We start from the raw sequence: 24039 nt of genomic DNA, 5'->3' as shown, positions 1-24039 counted from the left end.
GTGAAAATTTAACAGTCAATCCAAAATATTGTGGAGTTCTGTAGAAGCCTTTGTGTTGTCTTTAGCTCTAGTATTGCATTCTAAAAATGTTTTGTAGTATTTTTGGCAAGACTTCCATGACAAATAGAATCATAGAATTGTCTAGGTTGGAAAAGACCTTTAAGATCATCAAGTCCAACTCTTAACCTAGCACTGCCATCCCACCTCTAAATCATGTTCCTAAGCACCTCATCTACTCTTTTAAATACCTCCAGGGATGGGGACTTGACCACCTCCCTGGGCAGCCCATTCCAGAGCCTGACAAGCCTTTCAGTAAAGAAAGTTTTACTAATGTCTAACCTAAACCTGACCTGGCACAACTTCAGACTATTTCCCCTCATCCTAATTGCATCTAGAGAGCCAAATACCTATCAGATTAAAATCCTTGACTACATGATTGAGAATATTTTCCATAGATATATTAAACTTCTGTAAGATTTTAATGGCTTGTATACTACTGAGCCATCACCACCATTAAGCATTCGCACTAAGCTTTGTTGCCTTCCTGAATGCGTGTTGCTCAGAATGTTGAATTTAATGACAGTGGGTTGATTTTTGAGCACTTAGTCTATAACCCAGTTTGAATGAACTTTTTTTCATGTGGTAAATATTAAAGTCTAACACCATTTAATTTAAAAAGCTTAATTTTCAATACTGTCATTCTATTTATGGTTAAAAGTTCACTAAGTTGAAATATCAACATCGTGATGACTTGGAGAGTGTGTTCTATTTTGATAACACACTGAATTTTTGAAACAAGCTATGTCACTGAACATGGCTAATTACTGCCAGTATCCAGTAGTTAGGCTGTCACAGTAAAGAGGAAGAAAAGCAAATAGTACAACTCACAGTTAACAACCAGTATTTATACTGTTACTACACTAAAACCAAATTTTTTATTTAATTAAGTATTTTAAAGGCATTAATTAGTAACATAATTCATAATACCACCAATAGATTCTTTTGAAAGCTACAGCACTCAGTAAACATAGATGGGCAACCACCATGTAAATATTTTTCATTCCTTTCTGTACTTGATTCAGAGGATTTCCTCTTCAGGTAGAGTGAGAGAAGCAGTATGTATTACCCTGTTGAGAATACCAGTGAATATGATAAATGCAATGGAGATTCGTGGCATGAATTCTCATTTGCTGTTATGTGGACTAACACAGCAACACTTCACATAGATTATACCCTGCTCTTTGTAACTCGTCATTACCAAGAATGGATAAGGGGAAGTAAGAAATTTTGCAGTTTGCCCCACTGAAAATCCCATTCATAAAGATCTTAAGATTGAATGAGTCTTATAAGCATCTGAACATTGCGTGAAAATAGCTTTTAAATATATGGAATATAGCTGTCATGTTTTGAGTTTCATTTACTGATGTTGGAAGGCATGGCCAGCTTGTTTCTTTCTGCACACCAGTGTGTGTGCCTTCATTTCTCTATCAAAATATATGCTTTCTGAAAAAGTCGTTGCTACTTAGCTATGTTCCTGCAGCACTGGAGCACAAGGTACTTGCACATGACACAAGCACTGTGGTGGAGGTTATGAGGATCTGTGGCTTGTAATTTAGCAGGCTGAAAAAAATGTCTAGCTCATCCGTATTAGCCTGCTGATTACTGATGAGTACTGTAAGAAATGCTGACCTGTCATATTCTGTGAAGCTTGCATTTATATGGTGTTTAGAATACTCTGAAATATGACAACTGCCACGTATGCAAAAAGTCATGTGGTGGAATTAGGGTGGGCATAGTTTTTTGAAAGTGTGATTGAAAATCTCCCTTTGTATTTTAGTCATGCTTAGAACCACATACCATTTTTTTAGTGAGGTCATGCTCTGCTGGGCGCATGACTCAGGACCCGTTCATGTTATATATTAATACCTTAGGGTAGATTGGTTTAAAATTGCTGTGCAAAGGCATAGAAAAACAGGTACTAGGAGAGGAAAGAAAGGGTAAGAAAGGAAAAGGTAGAGAAAACATATACTGAGGGTATTTCAATATATTCAGTTGATGTTAAAAGTAGAGAGCTGTGAAACCATTAAGTACGCTGGCCCTAGTAGCTCTGGTTGCATCACGTTTATGTTTTTGTCACAAAAATAATGGCAGTATAATTTAGATGAGGTCAGAGCAGAAGCAGTTTGTTCCTGTAGCTCCAGGAGAGATCACAGAGCACCAGCGCATCAGCCTCTGCTGATGTGAGCTCTGGCCAAATGGGGCAGTTACGGGTTTGTATACCTGTAGGGTAAACAGCCTGTTCTTCACCAAACCTGTCAGGTAAGCAGGACTGAAATCCTCCAGATAAGGAAGCTCCAGACAGTACATCCTTTCAAAAATATTCCTTTTACAAATAATCCACTCTTTGTTAATTAAATGCAAATGTTTCTTAACTTATGAGGACTACAAAGGCCTATGAGACATTAACTATTTTGTTTCCATATTTCCGCCTTTGAGACTTACAATCTAACACCATTCTTCTCTTTAATATCTAGAGTTCAGTAGAAGGGCCACAGATGCCCTGTTTATGACTCCTGGAAGCCCAGGATCAATCACTGGGCTGTGCTGTCCCGTCTTCTATTCTTGCCTCTAGATTTTATAATCCTGTATGGTCATTAGTCCAAGCACTTCTTCCCTTCTCTTCTTCCACATCACCCAAAATATTCAGCATAATTATTCTGGCCTCTGCTTGAGCCATGCTTCCTTCCATCCTCTCACATACCAATTTGCCACAATGTAAGATCAACTGAACCAATACATAGACAACCACCAAAGCTAATAATCCCAACAAATTACACTTCAGTGCTGTTTTAGACAGTTTTTCCTAACCATCCTTGAATGTCTGGGAGCCATCCTCACCAATCAAAAAAGTTTTTCTCCAGATATTTCATGTAGCGTCTGAAGTTTATTTTGAATTTTACATATATTCATTCCTATTCTCTGATTTTGGTCTGCATATGTACAAGAAGTGGTGTTAACTAATACACATATACCTCCTTAATCAGTGAGCACATAATCTTACACCATTCTGTTTTGCAGGGCCACCTGTGATGCTTGTTTTACCTCTAACTGTAAGGACGAAACAGCATCACCCATCTCTTCTATTGCAGCATAATTTTTACTATAGCTCTTTCTAATTCCAATTCTTCTGGCCAGGGGAGGAATGTTTGTGCGAACAGGTGGAAGCCACTTTGTCACGTAAGAAGTGGATTTTGCATTTCGTTTGCTATCTTGGGGTAAGTTGTGCCCATCATTCCTAAACAGGTCTGGATGTATTGAGATACCAGGAAAAAAACATCCTAATGGACAAGTGCCAGTCCAATTAGCAGGCAATATCTTACAGGCACTAGAGCCGCATACCCAGCATAATAATTCATTCTCTAAGGTCTTATCATATAACAGTTCTTATAGGCCAGTGTATGACCAGTAATATAAACCCAAAGGCAAAAAAAATCCCAAAGCAAACAAACCTACAATTTCCAGAAACAATTTACAGGTTCAGGTGATAACAGTAGTCATCAAAACCTATTTGCAGTTTGCTCTTCTGTTGGCATTGGATCAAAGGAAGTTCATCCGAATCATCCACCTGTTCTGTGAGAGGTGGGACACTCTGCCTTGCGTCTGACAGTGGTATTGACCCTTTCACACTGGGAAGCACCAGTCCAGTTGGGCAGCCCCCTTGCATGTCACTACAGTGTTGGTAATAACCAGTACCTGATGAGGTCCCTTCCAGTGCACCTGAAGGGTGTGTTTTTGCTGTTTTACCTTAATGTAGTCTCCTCTTTTCAAGGAGTGGCAGGCTTCAGTGGTGGGTTCAGGTGAGGCTTCTTTCAGCTGTTTATGGGAAGTCCTCACACATTTCATTAATGCCTTACCATATTTTAAAAGATCATAATTTGTCAGTTGTAAGCTGGCCTGTGTGGAAGTTAAGGGTGCTGTGTAAGGCAGTGGCATGGGTCTACCCATCAAAATATCTCATGAGGTGACAGCTCGTGTTTTCTATTCACAGTACTTCTTATGCACATTAATGGGAGAGGTTACACATCCAGGCATTTCAGGCCAGTCTATACACAAACCTTTGCTAATTTGGGATTTCAAATTGGAGTTTTTTCTCTCTGCAGACCCACTGGATTGGGGGTGATGGGCACAATGATGGTTTGGTTCTTTTTATAGGGCTACACAAGTTTTTTGCATTACTTGTCCTGTCAAACCAGATGATAAGGGATGTTAGGAGCATGGCCGCCAGCTTCAGCTGCAAAAGGAGGCAAAAGGAAAGACATTGTTTCGGTGGCTGGTAGGTGCGGGGTTGGAGTTTGAGGGTGGTAGTGGTGGTGTTTGGTTTTGTTTTTTTTTTTTTTTTTTTTGAGGGTCTTTGTTTTTAACTCTCCCTTAAAATGCTTTACCTGATCTTTAATTTTTTCTTGAGAGTGTCTCTAACTTCTGGTTTGGGACCCTGTTTTTCTTTTGGAGGCCTCCTCATACAAATAAATATATCCCACTGAAACTGGGATAACTTCGGTCCTCTGGAGTCTGAGGCACTCCCTAAGTGCAGTATTTTATCTATGTTAGGGTATCTTCTATAAGAATCGTACCTAACTTCAGTTTTTAATAGAGCAATACATAGACATAAACCAACTTGGAGTCCCTTTTGGGGTACTGGGAATTCCCCTGGTTGTCTGGTCCCCATTTTCATACGTTTCAATGAGGGGACCCATGCTCTTGGTCTCTGCTGCCAAGGTGTCTCTCCAGCACTACAGACACCAGAGACTTAAAGGAAAAGAGCAAGACCAATGAGAGGATCCTCCTGGTCACAAGGTCTGGCCCAAGCCCACCATGCCAGTCGAGGCTGGGCCAAAAGCATTAGCATCCAAGGGGGCTCATACTTGGCAGTGTTAGGTTAACAGTTGGATTTGATGATCTTAAAGGTCTTTTCCAACCTAAACAATTCAGTGATTCTACTGGAAGCCAGCAGCTGGGTTCCTGACCGACCTGTATTAAAAGCTGGGGTGCAGCTGTCCCCAGGAGATGCCATTCCTCCTCGAGGGGCAACAGGAGCTTTCAGCAGGGAGCAGCCTGCCGTCCTCGCTGGTGAGGTGGGACGTGCACAGCACCGTCTTTTACCCTGAAATAATAGGAATTCAATTTAGATGAGGTCAGAGCAGGAGCAGTTTATTGCTACAGGAAAGACCACAGAACAGAAGCACGACAGCCTCTGCTGATGTGAACTCTGCCTAAATGGGGCAGTTAAGGGGTTTATATACCTTTAGGGTGTTGTCCTGGTTTTGGCTGTGATAGAGTTAATTTTCCTCCTAACAGCTGGCATAGTGCTGTGTTTTGGATTTAGGATGAGAAGAATGTTGATAACACCCTGATGTTTCAGTTGTTGCTGAGCAGGGCTTACACCAGTCAAGGACTTTTCAGCTTCCCCTGCTCTGCCAGGGGCACAAGAATCTGGGAGGGGGCACAGCCAGGACAGCTGACCCCAGCTGGCCACAGGGCTGTTTCGGACCATAGGACGTCATGCTCGGTATAGAGACTGGGGGGAGTCAGCCAGAGAGCAGTGATCACTGCTTGGGCCTGGGCTGGGCATCTGTCAGTGGGTGGTGAGCAATTGCATTGTGCATCACTTGTTTTGTGTATTCTTTTATTATTAGTGGTAGTATTATTTTCTCATCCTCAGCTGTTTTATTAAAATGTCTTTATCTCAAGCCACAGTTTTTACTTTTTTTCCCGATTCTCTCCCCCATTGCACCAGGGGAGGGGGGCAGTGAGCGAGCAGCTGTGTGGTGCACAGCTGCCTGCCGGGTTAAACCAGGACAAGTGTACAACCTGTTCTTCACCAAACCCTGTTGGATAAGTAGGAGGTGGTAAATAACAACAGCTACTGAAATCCTTCAGACAAGGAGGCTCCAAACACTACATCCTTTTACAAATAATCCACTCCTTTGTTAATTAAATGGTACTGACTGGCAAGGCCATTAGCTGAAAATGTTTCTTAACTAGTGAGCCCTGCAAAGGCCTGTGAGACATTAACTGTTTTGCTTCCATATATTCCTATTGCTGTTCAACAAGGAGATCTTACCAATATATTATTTATAATATAGTGACATAGATGCCAAAACTCAAGTGATCTAAATCTTACCCTTCTGCTGAAGTGAGTGGATCTGCATGGACTCACAAGGCAAACAGATTTTCAGCCACTCCACATAATGTATGTTTTAAAAGCAGCTGCCCTTGTAATTCTGTTTTCAGAAGTAGAAATCAAAGTGTCATTGCTGTCTTCTTGAAGGAAGACGTTTAGCAAAGCGTTAAGACATCTAAAACTCTTGTCTTTGCCAGTAAATGGAAAGGTAAAGTTGCAACTGAATTTTTATATATACATATATATATATATATATATATACACACACACACACATATCAGTTAGGCAGTTACAAGATTGCTGTGGTGGAGTGTTTAGAAGACTGATGAATCAGGTCAGTTTTAAACTCTAAAAAAAGCTTTTTGAAATAATTCATTAGCAACATGACCCTTAGTAACAATCAGTTCTTACACAGCATTAATCGTCATATCTACATATATAGCAATGTAAGTCTTCCATGCTAATGCCCTGAGTGCATGATGGGGATGCAATACCAAGGGACTGATGCCGTATAGTTAGGGCTGGTGGCTGGGGTACATGGTAGCACTTGGTCACAGATGTCACAATGATCAGGCCTGAGAGCCCTTGAACGGGAGAAGCCAGAGCGAGTGGGTTTGTCCTCTTTTGTTCTCTAGCTTTCCTTGCTGAGGCCTGATTGTTTTAGGCTATTGGCCCTTGCCTGAAAGAAGGTTTCTGCTTCCTTACCAATTATCTTGTTTTCTTTTGTCTTCCTAGTAATCCTTGTCAATTCAGAAGGCTGTCCTGCCTGCTGCAGTCCTCTGTGCTTATCTTGTCCTTTGGCAACTTTTGTTCCTGGATGACTCTTCCAGGCAGCTGCACCCATATTTCCCCCTCTGGTGATCACCTTGCTCATATAGTTATGTTCAATTGTGTTTGGCTATCCCATTGCAATATTAGAAAATACTTGCATACTATTGTCAGTTTGACTATTTCAGTACCTTCATACTGAGATTCAAGGATAATTACATCCTTCTGGGTACGTTTATAATTTCCAGGTGCCACAGACCTCTGCTTTGCTATAGTAACTTTTATTTTGCTCTGGGTAGTATGGTATTATCTCTCCTGCCACACAGTACTTGCAAGCAGCCACAGCTGCTCACACCGCATTAAGACGATGCACAGCCAAGTAAATAAGTTTTGCTCCCACTGCAAATTCATGATCATTGCTACAGGAAGCTCTTGCCTTGACCCATCATTTACTACCTGTATGGTCTATGCAGCCAGCCATGGTGGAGCCCATGTTCTCCTGAGAGTTGCAGGAGGAAAGAAATCTTTCATGGATACCATGTCAGGTTGGAAATAGCTATACTTTCAATATTTCTCTCACTGCTGCTTTGTCTCTTCCATGGCTGCCACAAAGAAAAACAGGAAGAGTTAAGAGAACTTTCCATTTAAAGACCCAGAGCTGTAGTACTTACTAATGAGTTATCTTATTACTGCCACACTTACTAGGATCATTCACTGAACTAGCATTCCTTTATTTTTTTTCCCCAAATATTGTTTTGATTTTAGATTTTTGGGAGTGTAGTTTGATAGTGCTCTGTGAAAGCCAGCAATTTTACTAATAGCAAATAAGTAGAAAATACACCTTTTGGAGAAGACATAGAGGAGTTATCAGCAGTTATCAACAATGGAATTATAGCAAAACCAGGACAAACAGCTGATTAATAAAATGGGTCACATGTAAATCAGTGGTGACTTGTTAACTCCTTGAATAGGCCAGAGGACTTATTGTCATGAAAAAGGTAATAAAGGTGCATTTAAAATTGCAATGGTGCTGGAAGTAGCTAAGAAAATCTTTTAAGACATAAGGGTAAATGAAGTTGAGTAAGAGGAGAGTCAACAGAAAAAAATAAGCTGTAGACTGCCATGTTGTCTAACATTATGATTTTTTTTTTAATAAAAGCTTTAGGTAGAAACCATTATGGTACTTGTAAATCCAAACATTAATGTCAAAGAGAAGACAAGGTGTCGTGGTTTAACTCCATCCAGCAACAAAGCACCATGCAGCTGCTTGTTCACTCACCCCAGGGGGATGGGGGAGAGAATCAGAAGGGTAAAAGTGAGAAAACTCATTGGTTGAGGTAAAGACAGTTCAGTAGAGAGAGCAAAAGCTGTGCATGCAAGCAAAGCAAAACAAGGAATTGATTCCCTGCTTCCCATGGCAGGCAGGTGCTCAGCCATCCCCAGGAAAGCAGGGCTCCATCATGCATCACGGTGACTTGGGAAGACAAATGCCATCACTCTGAACATCCCTCCTGGCCTTCTTCTTCCCCCAGCTTTACATGCTGAGCATGACGTCATATGGTGTGGAATATCCCTTGGGTCAGTTTGGATCAGCTGTCCTGGCTCTGCCTCCTCCCAGTGGGGTGTGGTGAGGAGCAGAAAAGGTCTTAGCTCTGTGCGAGCACTGCTCAGTAATAGAGAAAACATCCCTGGGTTATCAACAGTGTTTTCATCACAAATCCAAAACATAGCCCCATACCACCTACTGTGTAGAAAATTAACTCTATCCCAGCCAAAACCAGCACACAAGGTAATGCTGCTCATAGACAAAAGGCCACACAGGCTTATTTAGTATTAAAATAATACTGAAGGAATGAAGATACTCTACAGAAAGTTTGGGGTGTTTTGTTATTTAGTCAAAACCAATTTAACTGCCTGTTTTGTTTGTTTATGAAGACCTAAAGTCAGCTTGAAGAACGAGAAAAAGGCTTCCTCCTACTCCATGAACAGAAGAAAAAAAACCCAAAATAAAATTAATAAAAAAAAGTGTGAAAAATTCTGCTATCAATTCCTTTTTTCTTGGAGATTTTTAAGAGTTTAGTAGCAATAATGGGATCAAAGTTGATCTGACACTGAGTACTTTTGAAGTGCTACAAGTACTTACTAGCAGGGATGCTTTTTACTGCTGAGCACTCCCTCCATGTATTTCCTGATTGTTCTTATTGCAAATATTGTTAATGCAATGTAGCCCAAATAATTTTATAAGCAAAATACAAAGTAATGAATTATAAGTAGAACAGAGGAGTCTTTTTACCAGACTATTAGAGCTTCATTGGAACCAGTCAAAACTCTCACTATCACTCATGAAAAATTATATAGTGTCTCAAGTATTTGTTGCTGAAACCAGACTCACTAAACCAACCAGGTTGTAAAACAGAGGTGGACTTGTATTATGTTTGAAAAGCAACATGTGAATGCATTTTATTTTATCTACCAGTAGGCAGCATCCATAGGAAAGTGCCTCTGCAAATAGTCATTGGTCTAACAAGGAAAACCTGCGTGAAGTATCCAAGCTTTGAGGCTTTTGTCTTTCCACTGCACATTGTGTACACAGAAAGCTTCACCCTAAGAGCTCAGTATTGCTGATGGAGATTTCTGTTCCAAGGTTTCTGGTTACTCTTTGAGCTAGTATATTGCTCCTTTTACCCTCAAATTCCACTGTTATTAATTTTGCTTATGATCTTCTCTACATACTTTTTTTTGGTTTTCATGCAAATAAGGTAAAGGAGCTGAGAACTTCCCTTTCTTGAGGTAAAATGAGCTGATGTAAAAATATTCTGTTGTAATTAACTGTGGAAAGTTAGCAATAAAACTCCAGTTCTTTCTTATGTTGGCTTTACTGTGTGGGTGGATTCATGCCAAACCACAGCAGAAGCAACTCCTTTATTACCTTCGCTGGCTTCAGCCAAGACTTGGAAAGGTCTTCAGAGTGCTACCATCCATCAGGTGTGTGCTGCAGAGACCAGAAACACGTTGTTGTGTAGGCACTTCCAAGACGCATAACTTCAGTTAAGCACCACTGCATCCAACAACAGGAAGCAAGCAGGGAGGTCTTTTTAAGTCCCTCACGATGCAGTGCAGAGTGTAAGTGCATTTCAATGAAAAGGAGAGAAAGATTTAAAATCTCCACTGTCTGTACTGTGTTTTCTCTTAGTCTCTCTTGAGCTTGCCTGACTGAAAGACAAGGAATATATGGACTCCAGTGATTACTGTGGCTATCTAAAAATGAGTGGTGAGTCTGGAACTGTCACCCTTGTAGAGTCTTTTAATCATAACTCTGTGGAGCTATCATGGGAACAGATTCTCTTTACATCACAAGAAGTATGCTTTAATTGCTTGTATTTAGCTATCGTTAAAAGATAGTATCAGAGCAGGACTTCTTAAATATTCTTAAGCCCCCTAGGAGACATCAGCTGATGAGTGCTTCATGTTGCTGGAGAATGGCAATAGGCTCTGTTTTGTTCCATCTGCAGTAAGGAGAAAGTCTAATTTCTGGTGAAATAGGTGATGATGTATGCACTCTTTTAAATTTTTTCAGTCTTAATTCATTCTCTGTCTACTAATTAAAGTTATTAGTTTTGAGATCATGAGGCATTATCTGCTTTTATTATAGCCCTCCTGCATATGACCTGGTGTGTTAGATTAAAGGTGAAAACACAAAAAACCAGAGTACCTTCAAGAAGTGTTCAGACTTGTCCCTTCTCTGCAAAGCGGCTTTGATCTCTGATGATGTAGAGTCTGCTACTCTGGTGGGAGTTAAGAGGATCAGAAAGCACTGTGCAAGACTGAGTGTCAGATTCAAGTCAGTTGTTTTGCTTTGGAGTCATCCAGACTGCAGAGGAGGATATAGACTTTGCTTTTTCTAGAATGCAATCACTTCTTTTGATTAGAAGAAATGAATGGTGTTATGACATTGTTCATAACGGAAAGGGAATCAGGGAAGAAAATTTCCAGAGTGGTGAGTGATCAACAAGACAGTTTCTTCCACAACTTACATTAACAGCAATGTGAGTTTTGTAACTTGACTTTAAGTACAGCACCTGAAAATATAATGCAAAAGTCCACAATGGTATTAAGTGAGTTGCAGTTTGAGAGAATGGGTTACACCACCTGGAGTATTAGCAGCATTGTGACTTTACACAAGGTGATTGGCATTAGCCCAATATTGTTCCTCCTACAATTAAGAGAAACTCTAATTAGTGCCTGAAAATGGTGGGACACACTTTAGCCTTTGAACATCTCAGTGAATGAGAAATGAAAAGAAATGACAGGCCACAGCCTGAAGCCTCACTGACATGCAATTAGAAAGCAGAACATTTTTTTTCACTTTAACCAGGGTAACAATTGGAAACAACAATTTTAAAAAGACATTGTTGAATTTATGAGTCAATTTCAAACTGGTGAGCTAAATTCTGTCTTCTCCATTTTCTCTTCACAACAAAATTTATCTCTTTTTAGCAAGGCAAGTAACTTCTGCTAGTATGTTGCCTATGTAAAATCCTTAAGTGTATTGCATTTCTGATCTAAGCTTCTTCTGCTGTGCATATTTTACAGTACTGATCTGCTGGTCACAATTCTGCCAATATAGCAGAATTTTGTTTTGTATGTTAGGTAAGTATTAGGTCAACTCTTTTTCATTATACTCTTTAAGCTGGGTAGGATGCAAAATCCCACTGGCTTTTATTGAACCATCTACACCATATAACTCGATGCTGTGTTAACTGTATCTCAGCAATTTTCCAGACCAGCATGGGTGATAAAGTGCAGTGAGTACCTGCAGAAAGACTCAAATGCAAGCTCTGATAGGTGTTCTGGTTCATGGTTTGAGCAAGACTTAACAGTTGTGGTCTGCTGCAAGCCTGGTTGCCCTATACAGTGACTGCATGTTATAACTGTGCTGCTTCTGTTTCTAGAGCTAATTAATCCAGTACCAGTTGAGGGACTGCTGCTTGATCATGCATTATGCCATGCAGACATGCCATTGAGCTGCTAAATGACTTTTAGAATGGAGACAGTGGCTCTCCAGTGCCACACATTATTTGAAACAGTCTCAGGATGATACCTTGCAAGATTTCCTTTTTTCATCCTGTAGGTATTCACCATTTGTATTTAGTCCTACAGCCTCATGATTTAAACTGGAGCAAACACAAAGGAACTGTATAGACATGTCCTGAATGCCAGGGCTCCATAAGGAGCTGGGGGGTGCTGGGGGCATGTATCCAAAAAAACCCCAGTCTTTGGAATACTAGGTCATCCTAGTTTATGCTCTAGTCTGCTGAGCCTGAGGATGGCACAACTTTGCATCTGGAGGTGCTTCATTTAAATAAGCTTTCCTTTACCTCCCTGCCAGTCACTGCTGAAATGTTCAGGAGACAGTGCTTAGGAAGGCTGGCAGAGGGAATGGGTAAAGCAGAAACTTGGTGACCAGAGCAGCAATGACACCAGGGATGTCTGCCCTTCTGGGGAAAGAGGTAAAAACCAGCACCTTGAACCAAGACAACATAGAGAGTGCAATATAGTAAAGAAAGAATGGCAAGTTTATAGAGATGTGAGAAGAAGACTGAGTTCAGGAGTAGTATAAAATTGATTTTGATTTACCTTTTTCTTAGGCTTTCTCTTGAGGGTTTCCATCTGTCTTCTCTCCCCCTTCCTCTAGTATAGTTTTGTTTGGCTAACACTGAATCTCTGTCCTTTCAGGAGTGGATAGACTGTTCATCCTGATATACAGAGGTGTCTTCCAACACCTTCTTGAAGTGATCTAGCTCCACTAAACCATGACCACTCAATGAGCACACATCTGCCCCAAGGTTAACGTAAGACCTAAGGGGAAAATGTTAAAAGCTTTTATTAAATTTTTGCTTTTTGTTTGTCATGGATAAAGAGGATAAAAGCCAGAAATAAAATGCATTTACTTTACTATCTTTCATTAAAGGTTATGCTTTTGATGGAGAGCATGCATGTCTTTGTCACTGTGCCTTGGATTATGTCTGGCATCTTGTCTGTGAACCTGACCACTATAGGCATCCAAGAAAAGTGTTTATGAGCTTCAGGAGAAAAGATTTCCTTTTCTTTTCTCTCTATAAATAATTGCACCCCACTTTTTTTTTCTTTTAGTACCAACAACATCTGATTTGATAAAATTATTATCAAAATAGATGGCCTTAATGTTACAAATCCTGAATGGAATATTGACTGAACAAACAGGGCAGAAGAAACTGGCAAGCTGCAAAGAGCAGGAGACAGTTGTGGAGGGATCCCAGGCTCTTTAGTGTTGACGTCTGTTTGCCTCATGAAAATGCATGAGAAATGTATGTCATGTACAGAGGTGACTAACAGAGCTTTGGGCTGTATCTTCTCACTGACATCTACTTTCCGTTGCAATGACCACATAGGTATTGTGGAACCTAGTCCTAATTTCCACAGATGTATCTGAGAGGAGAAGCAAGTTCTTGGGCTTGTTTTTCCCCACTCTCTTTGCAATATGGGCTAAGGCATAATGCAAGTTTCCTCTCTGGCCACACAGGCATCTTTTGTCTTCAAAGCCCATTCTCTGTGTGAGACAGTTCTTGTTCAGTGAGCACAGAGGCAGCAGACTAAATGATTCTGTATGTGTGATGAACTAAGGATAAAATACAAAATTAATCCAAGAGCATGAAAAATTATCAATTAAGAATTCTCATTAGCTGCATTTGGTGCATTAATTGGCCTTTTTGACTGTGTAATCTTAAGTGATAATTATTTGTGGCACTGGCCCATTCCTCTGTGAATACTATCTTTTAATTAATTCCAGAAACTGATTTAACTTCTTTTATCCCTCCTTTCTACATAGCATTTCTTTCTTGGCTTTTTTAGTGTAAACATCATACCTCAAGTTTATTTAAAAATTGTCAGTAAATAAAGACTAGTTTCATCAGTGACTAAAGATGAAGAAAAATTCTGAAGGGTCACATCATACCACTTGAATCCTAAATTGTGTGATTTGCCTTAGCATGGGGTTTGCAAGTGAAATCCTGCTCTTACAGATGTCTGTGAGATTTAAGACTTTGCTCTCTGTAGAACCAAAATTTCTTTGGAATGTGTTATGTAGTTTTCAGTAAGGTATATATTAATCAAATAAAGTGAAGCAAAAGGAACGTGGAAGATTATATTTAAAATTCCCCATCACCACAGATAGCCAGATTGGTGGCTGAGTTGTATGAAGAATAACTCTCCTATTAAAATAAACACACAGCAAATGTTGAATCTTCTATACAATATCAAAATTTATTTGGAAATTATTGACTGACAATGGCATATGTGCAGTACTAGGGTGCTTAGTGTTCATGTTATAGCACTGTTACAGTTGAATTATCTTGTTAGAATGTTCAGAAAGAACAGATGAATGAACTTTCTTGATACTAAAACTTGCTCAAACATCCCTGTTAGATTGGAATCCAGTAGCTTCTGAGGTATAAAACAGTTTGCAGTAACTTTTTTTTTAGATTTATGTTTTATTTTTTACCTTCTTTATATTATACTTCCATCTTGTTAGAAAGCAGAAGTACCCAACTTCATCAGAAATTATGTTCTCATTATTTCTAATGTAAACCAGGATGTTTGAAAGCTTACAGTAATGAGAAACTATTCTCACAAGATTTCCAGCCAAGTTTTGCCAGTCTGAGAGGCTGCTACTGGAGTGCAGTTGTCAGTAAATTTTACTATTTTGAGGTGTGCAAATGGTTCCTCATACCTCGTATCTCTGAGAGTTCACTTCTTTCCTTTGGAATCTGTGCTAACATCAAAATTCTGTGTAAAACTCAGTTGTAGCTACCAGTCTTAGTTGTTACTTCCATGTGCATGTGAAACTGAACTGATTTATCCTTCAGAATAAACGTCTCACATGAAAAGTTTACCAAACACCACTTGCATTATTCCTGGATCCTCAACACAGTAAATATAGACAGCCTTGTGATTATGACAGAGTGCTAACTAAATGTATATAGGGGATTCTCACATATATGAATGTGTTCTCAGCTGTTCAAATGAACATACACAAATATGCAGAAAATACAAAGTTAGGGTAAATTCTGCTCCTGGTCATGATATTTTCTTCCCATGTCATATCTAGATAGTAATTCACATCCAGTGGACTGAGATAGTTTCTAAAGTGGTTAATATTGACATAGGAAGGAAAGCTGTTACCTTTCTGAACAATCTGGAAGGATGGGTTTGCAAGGGCTTATGTGGAAAGCTGACTGACCTAGGCAAAATGTGTAATAATGGATGAAAATGTCCCTTTTCTCTCTTAAGTGAAGTGTTCTTGTTAGTACAAAGAGATGCTCTCCTTTTGAAATCCCAGTGTATTATTTTGTTGAGTAATTTAGTAAAAGAGATTTGACTTCTGCAAACATTACAGAGCTCAGGTTTTGTGACCCCACAAATCCTTCACCTATTTGAGGTTTTGAAATCCTAAGCTTTTTTTTTTTTTTTCCCCTTGAAAATTTTGACTTCTTTCAATAGTCTTGCCAGGGATGGATTTAAACCTGTTTGCAGATTGCAGGTAAACATCACAATTGCTTTGTAATGACCTTCTGCATGCTTGTTGTTCTTAGCAAGAGAAAAGATATGGCTTTCCACATCTGTCTGCCTTTGTAGAATCATCTTTTGAAATTAGCCTGGCCACATCACTCCAATAATTAGAAATAATTGAATTAGCTACACTCTGGCAAAGAGATGAGATCAATATTATAAATAAAACTTCATTCCTTTGTAATTGGATCTTAAAAGTGAAACCTCTAAAAGGTGAAAAACTCTTGTACTTCTTAGAAGTAATTTGTATTAAGTTTTATATCTTAAAAATATTCCAGAAAAAAATTACTGTAGTCTATAATTTATGTTAGTATCATTAGCTAGTTTTGTACAGATCTTCAGCAAAGTTATTCATTGTAATCTTTCAAAGACATAGGACTTTGCAAGGCTCTGTGAGGTACCTGTCAAAGAAAATGAAGCCCAGAACCTACAGTCAATGTAAAATGCAGGCATTAGTTCTCAACAACTTAACAGCTGGTTTGGTCTGCTGGGGGAGTTGGGCCTTTGGTGAAAGCAGAACAGACTCCTAAGCATTTAATTCCTCACTTGTCTGTGTGAGCTGCAGTACTTGCAAAGAAAATAGACTGATTTTATGGAAAATTCTCCGACAGCTGTATTTGTGATAGATATCCATCCATCCATTCATCTCTCTATTTATGTATAAAGGTTTGCTCTGTACTGACCAGAGAAAATGGATCTTTGATCATATGAGATTAGACTGCGGTAAAATTTCCACTTCACTTCTTAAGTTTCCAAAGCAAATTGAAGCAAAAATGATCACAAAAAACCATTGATGGTAAAAGTTTTCTTTTTAGAGCAATCAAATATATTTTGTTTTGCCAAAAAAAGCACCCTACTTATGTTCAAAGTCACATTTTGTGTTCCAACATTTAATGCAAAACTCAAAACATTTAAAAATAAAATTTCAAAGTGTTTTGCCTGAAAGAGTCAAAGCAAAATGCTTTGGCACATAGACCTCTTTCCTTTCAGGTTTTTATTTCTGAATGATGAGTGTAACCCAAACAAAAATTTTAGCTAGGTATTTCGTATAGACTTTGAACGGGCCACTTGGGATTTCAGTTTTGAGCTGTGTGAAATAACAAGTGGTTCTTTGGTGGCAGAAATTGTAACTCAGAGGACATTCAAAGCTCAGTCCTCTTTGCAGGTAAAATTTGGTTTACTTTAGTAAGAGTTCTATTTAAGCTCTTGACATGGCAGTTAATTGTAGTTTCTTTCCACCATTCATCTGGTGGTAGGGAATCTAGTTCTAGGCCATAGTTCCATGTGGCTTCAATTTTTTATTTTTTTTTGTCTGAATTTTGCAGTAGTGGTTTTCACATAGACACCACTTTCTTTTGAGTAATACTTTATCAATGTGTCCCACTATGATTTATTACATCAATATAATTTATTACATCAATACATCTTTGGAATGACAGCTGTCTCTTGTGATGCATGATCTAATGCATTTTAAGAACAACATCTCATTTGGATTATGCATTACATAAGATTAGTAGATAATCTCCCTCCCCTTTTTCTTAGCTGTAGACAGGACTGCTACTAAGGGCTGCAATGGCATTAGAATTAAAGTGAGATAGGGTTTCTATATTACCTTCTATTTTCACTCTTAAATGTAGAACAGAGCAATATATGTCATAATAATTTTAACTGTAGCTGCAATAAGTAAGGGAAACACAAAGGAACCTTCCTTTGACTCAATCCATAGTTTCCACATACAGAAAAAGTAAGGCAAAAAGTTAGAAAAAATGCAGTGCTTCCCAGTACTACTCAGTGCAAAGTTTCTCAAAATAATCATGTTCCCTCTTGCAAAGTGAGGCTGTTCCCACTGGCAGCTCAGTTAAAGCTGTGAGAAGGTAATGGAAAGCATTGCATGGCCTGCAGTGCACTTTATGTCAGTCACAGAAGAGGAGAGCAGAGCAAGGTCTGAAAACCACACTGCAAGGTCTCTAAGAAATCATCTCCAGATGTTTTTCAAATTTGGAAGATGCCAGACATTTGGTCAAATAAGTAGAAGCATTAGTTTGCTGCTGCTGACTAATTCAGACTTACAAATATTTAATAAAACCATGGAAAAAAGCATGCAGAAGAAAACTGTTTTCTTTAAACTGTTCTTTTTACTCTTTTCTTTAAAATTAACTGAATGGCTGCTGCCTCTTGACTTTTTAGTCTCTCTGGTACAGGAAATGAGGAACTAATGCAGTCGCAGGGAGAGATTTTTTTAAAAGAAGATCTTAGCTACAGAAAAAATACACATACTTTGAAGTTTATTTGGAAGTTTCTCACCTTTCTTAGCTGTAGATAGGAATCTGCAGGTATGTTTACATTGTGGTGTAAGACAGAAAACATGGCAACAGAGATTGTTAGAAGTGGAGAGGCCTGCAATGACTAAATTTGTTAAGTTCACATGTGGAGAACCCTCTATTGTAACCACAGTACCTAAACTGCTTCATCTTGAAAACAAAATGGACAGCTTTGCTTGGGGTCTTCAAAATACACGCAGCCAGTGGGCTTTTCTTCCCTGTTTCTTCCTTGTCTTCCATTCAAGTAGAAAGCCATTGCAGAGCAGATCCTACTGCTTCACTAAAAGTGAGAATGAGAACTCTTTTTTTCCATGTGAAGCTCAGAGGTCCATTCCAGCTTTCCCCAGTGGCAGCAGACATGTTTCTGGCAAATGAAGCATGTGAGTTACTGCTAGCTGTGTTAATCTGAACAACTATGTTTCACTCCTTTCATCAGTTTTGGCTAGCTGTGGTGACAACCAAACTCAGAACATGTCTCATCATTTGCTATCAACCAGTCAGCTTCACACAGAAAGAATACTAGGAGCTGAAGAGCCTGGCTTTGCCTCTCTCGTGGGTTAAAAAAAACAAAAGAAAGGAAAAAAGAGGAGGAAAAAGAGCAAGAACAAGAAAGGACTACTCAAAAAGCTGCAGACCATTAAACCTTAAAATGAGCTGTCTGGAACATAATTTCCTCTCACTTCTGTTGAAGTTGCTGGCTCTACTTCCTTGTTTAGGATCCTTCACAACAAAAGATCTGCAGTAACACATGCAGCTGAGAAAATTAATGATAAAAAGTCATTGAACTGACTCCCCTTGATTTCTGTGACACTTTGCATTGACTGTGCACAAGCTTGTAACTCTGCATTTGTTTTAAAGATTTCAGCCTTGTGGTGCCTAAGAAGACATCAGGTTTATACAATAGCAGCTTAGGCTTAGAGGTACATTTTTTTTTGTAAACTACCTCAGAAACTAACACTTTAATTCCCAAAGAGCTGGGAAAGTACTTAAGTGTATGCTTGAAGTCTGGCATGAATTTATGGAAGCATCCTAACTTAAGGTGTATCCCTAAATTGAGACATTATGTATTTTTAAAGCCAAACAGCATATGTCTGATGTTCTTGTTTCTTTTAATTACCCAGCCATAGAATTAGTTTTTGTTTGCTGAAAAATATGTAGTAATGCATTAGTGGGCCCAGATGTAATTCCGGGCCTCTGGACAAAATGTATTGCATGATACTTTCTGGATGCCTTTGCAATACTCTAATGGGAATTCTAAGAACAGAATGAACAGAAATGCTGTTACAGTGTCCTAACTGTGGGAGGAATTTTTCTTTAATTTCTAGTTAGATTAAAGATATCCCTAACCTAAACTTGCCACCAGTTGCTTACACATAGGTTTGTCTGCCTACACTAAGTCATAACTATTGTGTGTTGGTGATGCAAATCCAAAACCACAGTTTTTAATACCTTTAAAATAGTCTCTAGTAATGCCTCTAGAGCTTTTCTGCCTTATCTGAACTGTTGACTCATTTCTGTGAAACCTTGTCTCTTTCCTAAAAATTCAAACCTTCAATTCAATTTGCTTTTCTTTATGCAAAATATGGTGATACTTGTCTGAAACATGTCTATGTTTCACAAACAGGTTTTAAGAAATTTCCAAACTATCTGAAAACTAATCTGTTTTCAATTTAAATAGGTCTTACGGGAAAGCAAAAATTCATATTTTTTTCCAATCCCTAACTGATTTTTTCCTTTGATTTTTGTTCAGCAAATTGAAAAATGTCAGTTCAGTCCAGCAATTAAAAACTGAAGCTAGAAAATTACAAATAGAAAATAAGCACGCATTTTCTAACAGCAAGACATATCAACCACTGGAAAAAAAGTTTAGTTTGAGTCATGGCAGCTGGTTTATTCGTTAAATTACTTCAATGGAGACTGAATAGCTTCCTGAAACTGCCATTGTAACTCAACCCAAATTTGGTGACTTGATGTTGGGATTAGTGAGGTTGCCTCTGTGTCTTACTGCAAGTAAGATTATGTGGTTGCTGTAGTTTCATATAGCCTTACAAATCTATAAGCATGCAGCCCACAGTAGAAATCTAGAATTAGACTGGTGATGGTTAAAGCTCTTATTCTCAGGAAAAACCTATTCCCTCAAGGAAGAGCAAGTAACAGGGCTTCCTTTTCTCTGAGATCCAGTGACAGATATCAGCCTAATCTGCAAACCATTTATTTTAGCTGATCCCATATTGCTTGCAATGTTACTTGGGGTTAGCTTTTAAAATCAAGTGACTCTTCTCCTGCTTTCCCCTCTCACACAAGCATCAGATGAAAATAAGTAATTTATTTTTTCATTTGTACAGCAACATCAGTTAAAGAAAAGAGCCATGTATTAAATTCTAAAACCAAAGGCATCAGCCCTGTCCCACTCAGGCAACCAAGAAGACAAACCTGTGCTTTTAGTAGAGAGTCAGAGTGTGTGAGAATTGCCATGCAGCAGGATTCTCTAATGGATTTAAGGTCACCCAACATACAAACATGGAAGGGCTTTCTTTTTCCCCCCCTTCCCCTTTCTGCCTTCCCCCTTTGTTTCCCCTTTTCCTCCCTCCTTTCCCCTGTCCCTCCTGCTCTCCCTCCTGCCCTCCCCTCTTCCCCCCTCCCTCCCTTTCTGAAAGCCTTCTTGGACCTTTTTTCCAAAGGCTCAGATTGGCCAAACATGCATACTGACCCCTTCTTTACCTTATTTCCTGTTTTAATTGAGTGTCGAAGGTTATACATTGCTATTATAGCAAGACATGAGTGGCAGCAGGGGTCAGGGACTCTGTGGCTTTCTATTAGAGCCATAAAACCAAAATGGAATGATAATTTCACCTGTTCTAACCCCAATTTTTCCAGGATGTGATAGACACTGACCTTAGTGTTTGACTGCTATTGACTATGTAAACTGCAGCCACCCTAATTCTGCTTACTAAACAATAAATGTGCCCTCTATAGCCAGGATGTGAAATAAAACAATGAAACATACACACAGCAGATTCAAACAAGCAGACTAATCCGGGTGACATAAAATGATAAAATAATACCTTACTGGGGAGGTCAGACCCTTTCTTTGACTGGTGTGCCCCTACAGTTATTTCTTCTACCAATTTTCAATTTCTTCTTTTTGGCAGAACATCCTATATCCATCTCCAAGTGTTGGGACACAAGCAATAAATCTTAACTGCTAGAGAATCCCATCTATGCCACTTGAAAGGTTTGTGGATCTCAGGGGCAGTGGATTGTTTTATTTGTATATGTGTCTTTTGGAGAAAGCAGGGAAAAAGTGTTTAATTTTTTTTAAGGAAACGTTTTATGACACGCAGGAATATTCCTAAAATTCTTCCTGGTGAAATAATAAAATGAATAAATTAAAGGCTATATAACAGCGATAGTCATTATTTGATATTAGGATGTTAAAATATTAGTATCCATTTATCGTGAGTATCTAAGTTGGAGTTTGCAGCTGAGTCCACATCTTCGTCAGGTCAGCTGAGGTACTTTCTTTTACCTGGTGTAAAATGGCAAAGCTTAATTCCAAATTCATTAATAATTACTATGAGATAATTTCAAAATGTGCTGAGATTCATTCTCTTTTAACTTCTACTTCTGTCTTTGACAGAGACCTATGAGAAAGGTATTTAGTAGAATAATCCATTTGTTTTACAAATTAGCCTAAAGTTTGAGAAACCTTCTAAGACTGTCATCAATCACAAATTTTCACTTGTTCTGCCCAGAAGTATTTAGCCATCCCTACAGAATACTTTTGCCCAGGCTGTAGATTTTAAATCAGATTATGCAAAACAACACCAGCGACATCTGTAAGCTTTGCCATAGCAACATTGAGGAACTCCAGTGGGTCAGGAAGTACGACAGCCCTCTTTCATTTCCTATTGATGTCAGTATCCATGGAAACCCCTTTCAATAGTATCTGCATCAGGCTGAGAAAACAGGTAAGCTCTCTTCTAAAAGGTAGAGCATTAAAAGAACACAATCCTTTACAAGGTCAGCTCTTGAAAGCCTTGAAGAACCAGCTGAGAAAGCTGGGGGACTGTAAATCCTCAGTTTCTTTGCTAAGGAGCTCAGCTACAGAGAATCACGTTAGCACTCTCTAACATGGACAGAAGAAAGTAAAACCTTTGTTCCCTAAGATGTTACACCCCTGAGAACCCACTTCCTTCTCTAAGAGAATATACAGAAGAGGTGATTACGTGAGCTGAGAGATTAATTGTGAGCAGAATTCAATGGGGAGAGAATGACACGAGCACACGCACTGTATATGTAAAAAAAAAGAAAAAAGACTGAATTGCAGGAACGCCATATGGCAAGTGCCCATAAACTAAGAATATGTACAGAGGAATGTTATTCACATGGTAACATTTTAAAATATCTGTAAACTCAGCATTTTATGGATAAGTGTTTTGGAGGAAATGGTGCTACCTCCCTCTCCCATCTGGGATATTTGAGTGAAAACCAAAAGTTATTATATTTTTAAATCATCATGGTGGCAGGCCATCCGTGTCTCCCACTTTTGATTTCCACAACTAAATTAGCATGGACGTGATTTTGAGTAACAAAAGGTTACAACTTTATCACTTGTGATTCATTTGCAAATAAGAACTGTCACACACTGAAGTTCAGTTAGGAAGCAGTTTCTGATGACTTTTAAGCCCAGTGTATTATCTAAGTTTGAAAAAATATAGAAAAAAATACACTAGAAAAAATCAAGACTGTGTTAAATTTTAATGCAGTTGTTCCATTAAATTCACTAGATTTGGGACTTCATCCCATAGGGCACATTTTTATTATATTACAATGAGAAAAGTAATCTTCCATAGCAGATACTACAGTTTAGTTAATTGCATAATGTGGCTATGAACGTGACATTACGACAAACATTTCCCCTTTTTTTCAGGCATACTTGCATGTCATTGATTGATCTCCTAATCTCTCCTTTCTCACTGAAAGAAAAAAAAAAATCTTAGTTCTCTTAAAAAAATCTTAGTTCTTAGCTTAGTTTGTAGCTAAGAACAGAATATATGGATTGTACAGTCCACATGATACACAGCCTGCCAAGGAAGCAACTTGAGATCTAATTGATGAAGGGATCATATTATTGGAAAGATCTTGTGGTTTAAATTATAAAGAATTCTATACATATGATTACATGACAACTTCACAATATGTTCTAAGGAAACCTGACAAATGCAAATTAGATCTGCCTTGTAAAGTCATGAAAACCATGAGCCATAATAAAATTTAACAAAAAAGTAAGGGCACTGCAGTGAAATATTTAAATATGCTTTCTGTCTGAGTGTACATAACCCAAACATTTAGAATCACCGAATCATCTGGAACAATTCAGGGCAGCAGTAACTTCTGGAGGTCAGCTAGTCCAACCACCTGCACAAAGCAGAACTCATTCAAGGAATCATCTGGTTGAGTCTAAAACACTTTCAGTATGAGATATTCCACAACCTCTCTGGGCATCTTGCTCCAGTATTTAAGTACCCTCATGGTATTTTTTGTTTTCCTATCAGGCTTTCCTATATTCCAACTTCTGCTTGTTGCTTCTTCCCATCACTATGCACCTGCAAGAAGACTCTGGCTTTGTCTTTTCTCATGAGGCAGCTGCAGACAGCAATGAGGTCTGTCCTTCCCCTCCTCTTCTCCCGGATGAACCAGCCCAGCACCCTCCGCCTGCCCCTGTACATCCTAGGTTCCAGCCCCGACCATCTCAGGGACCCTCCACTGGACCTACTCCTATACGTCAGGGTCTGTCCTGCACCAGGAGCCCAGACCAGGACCCTGAACCCCATGGTCTCAGCGGTGCTGAGCAGCAGGGCAGAATTGTTGCCTGGCTCTGCTGCTGCACCCATGCTGGTGCAGGCCTGGCTGCAGGGTCTGCTTTGCTGCCCATGAGCATTGCTGCCTCCTGGCAACCTGCTGCCCCCCAGGGCATTTCTGCAGAGCTGCTGCTTGTATCAGTGGCAGTAGCTTTCTGAGCCCAGCACTCCAGTCAATTTTGCACCAGCTTTGCTATCCACGTACCCATTCCCATATCTTACCAGTCTGATGAGAAGTAAACTACGAGAGGCTGTGTTAAATGTTCTGCTCAAATCAACATATGCAACATCCTTTCCT

This window comes from Egretta garzetta, unplaced genomic scaffold (assembly GCF_000687185.1).
Source record: "Egretta garzetta isolate BGI_Z169 unplaced genomic scaffold, ASM68718v1 scaffold22, whole genome shotgun sequence".
NCBI lineage: Eukaryota > Metazoa > Chordata > Aves > Pelecaniformes > Ardeidae > Egretta > Egretta garzetta.
Note: the sequence above shows the minus strand (reverse complement) of the source record.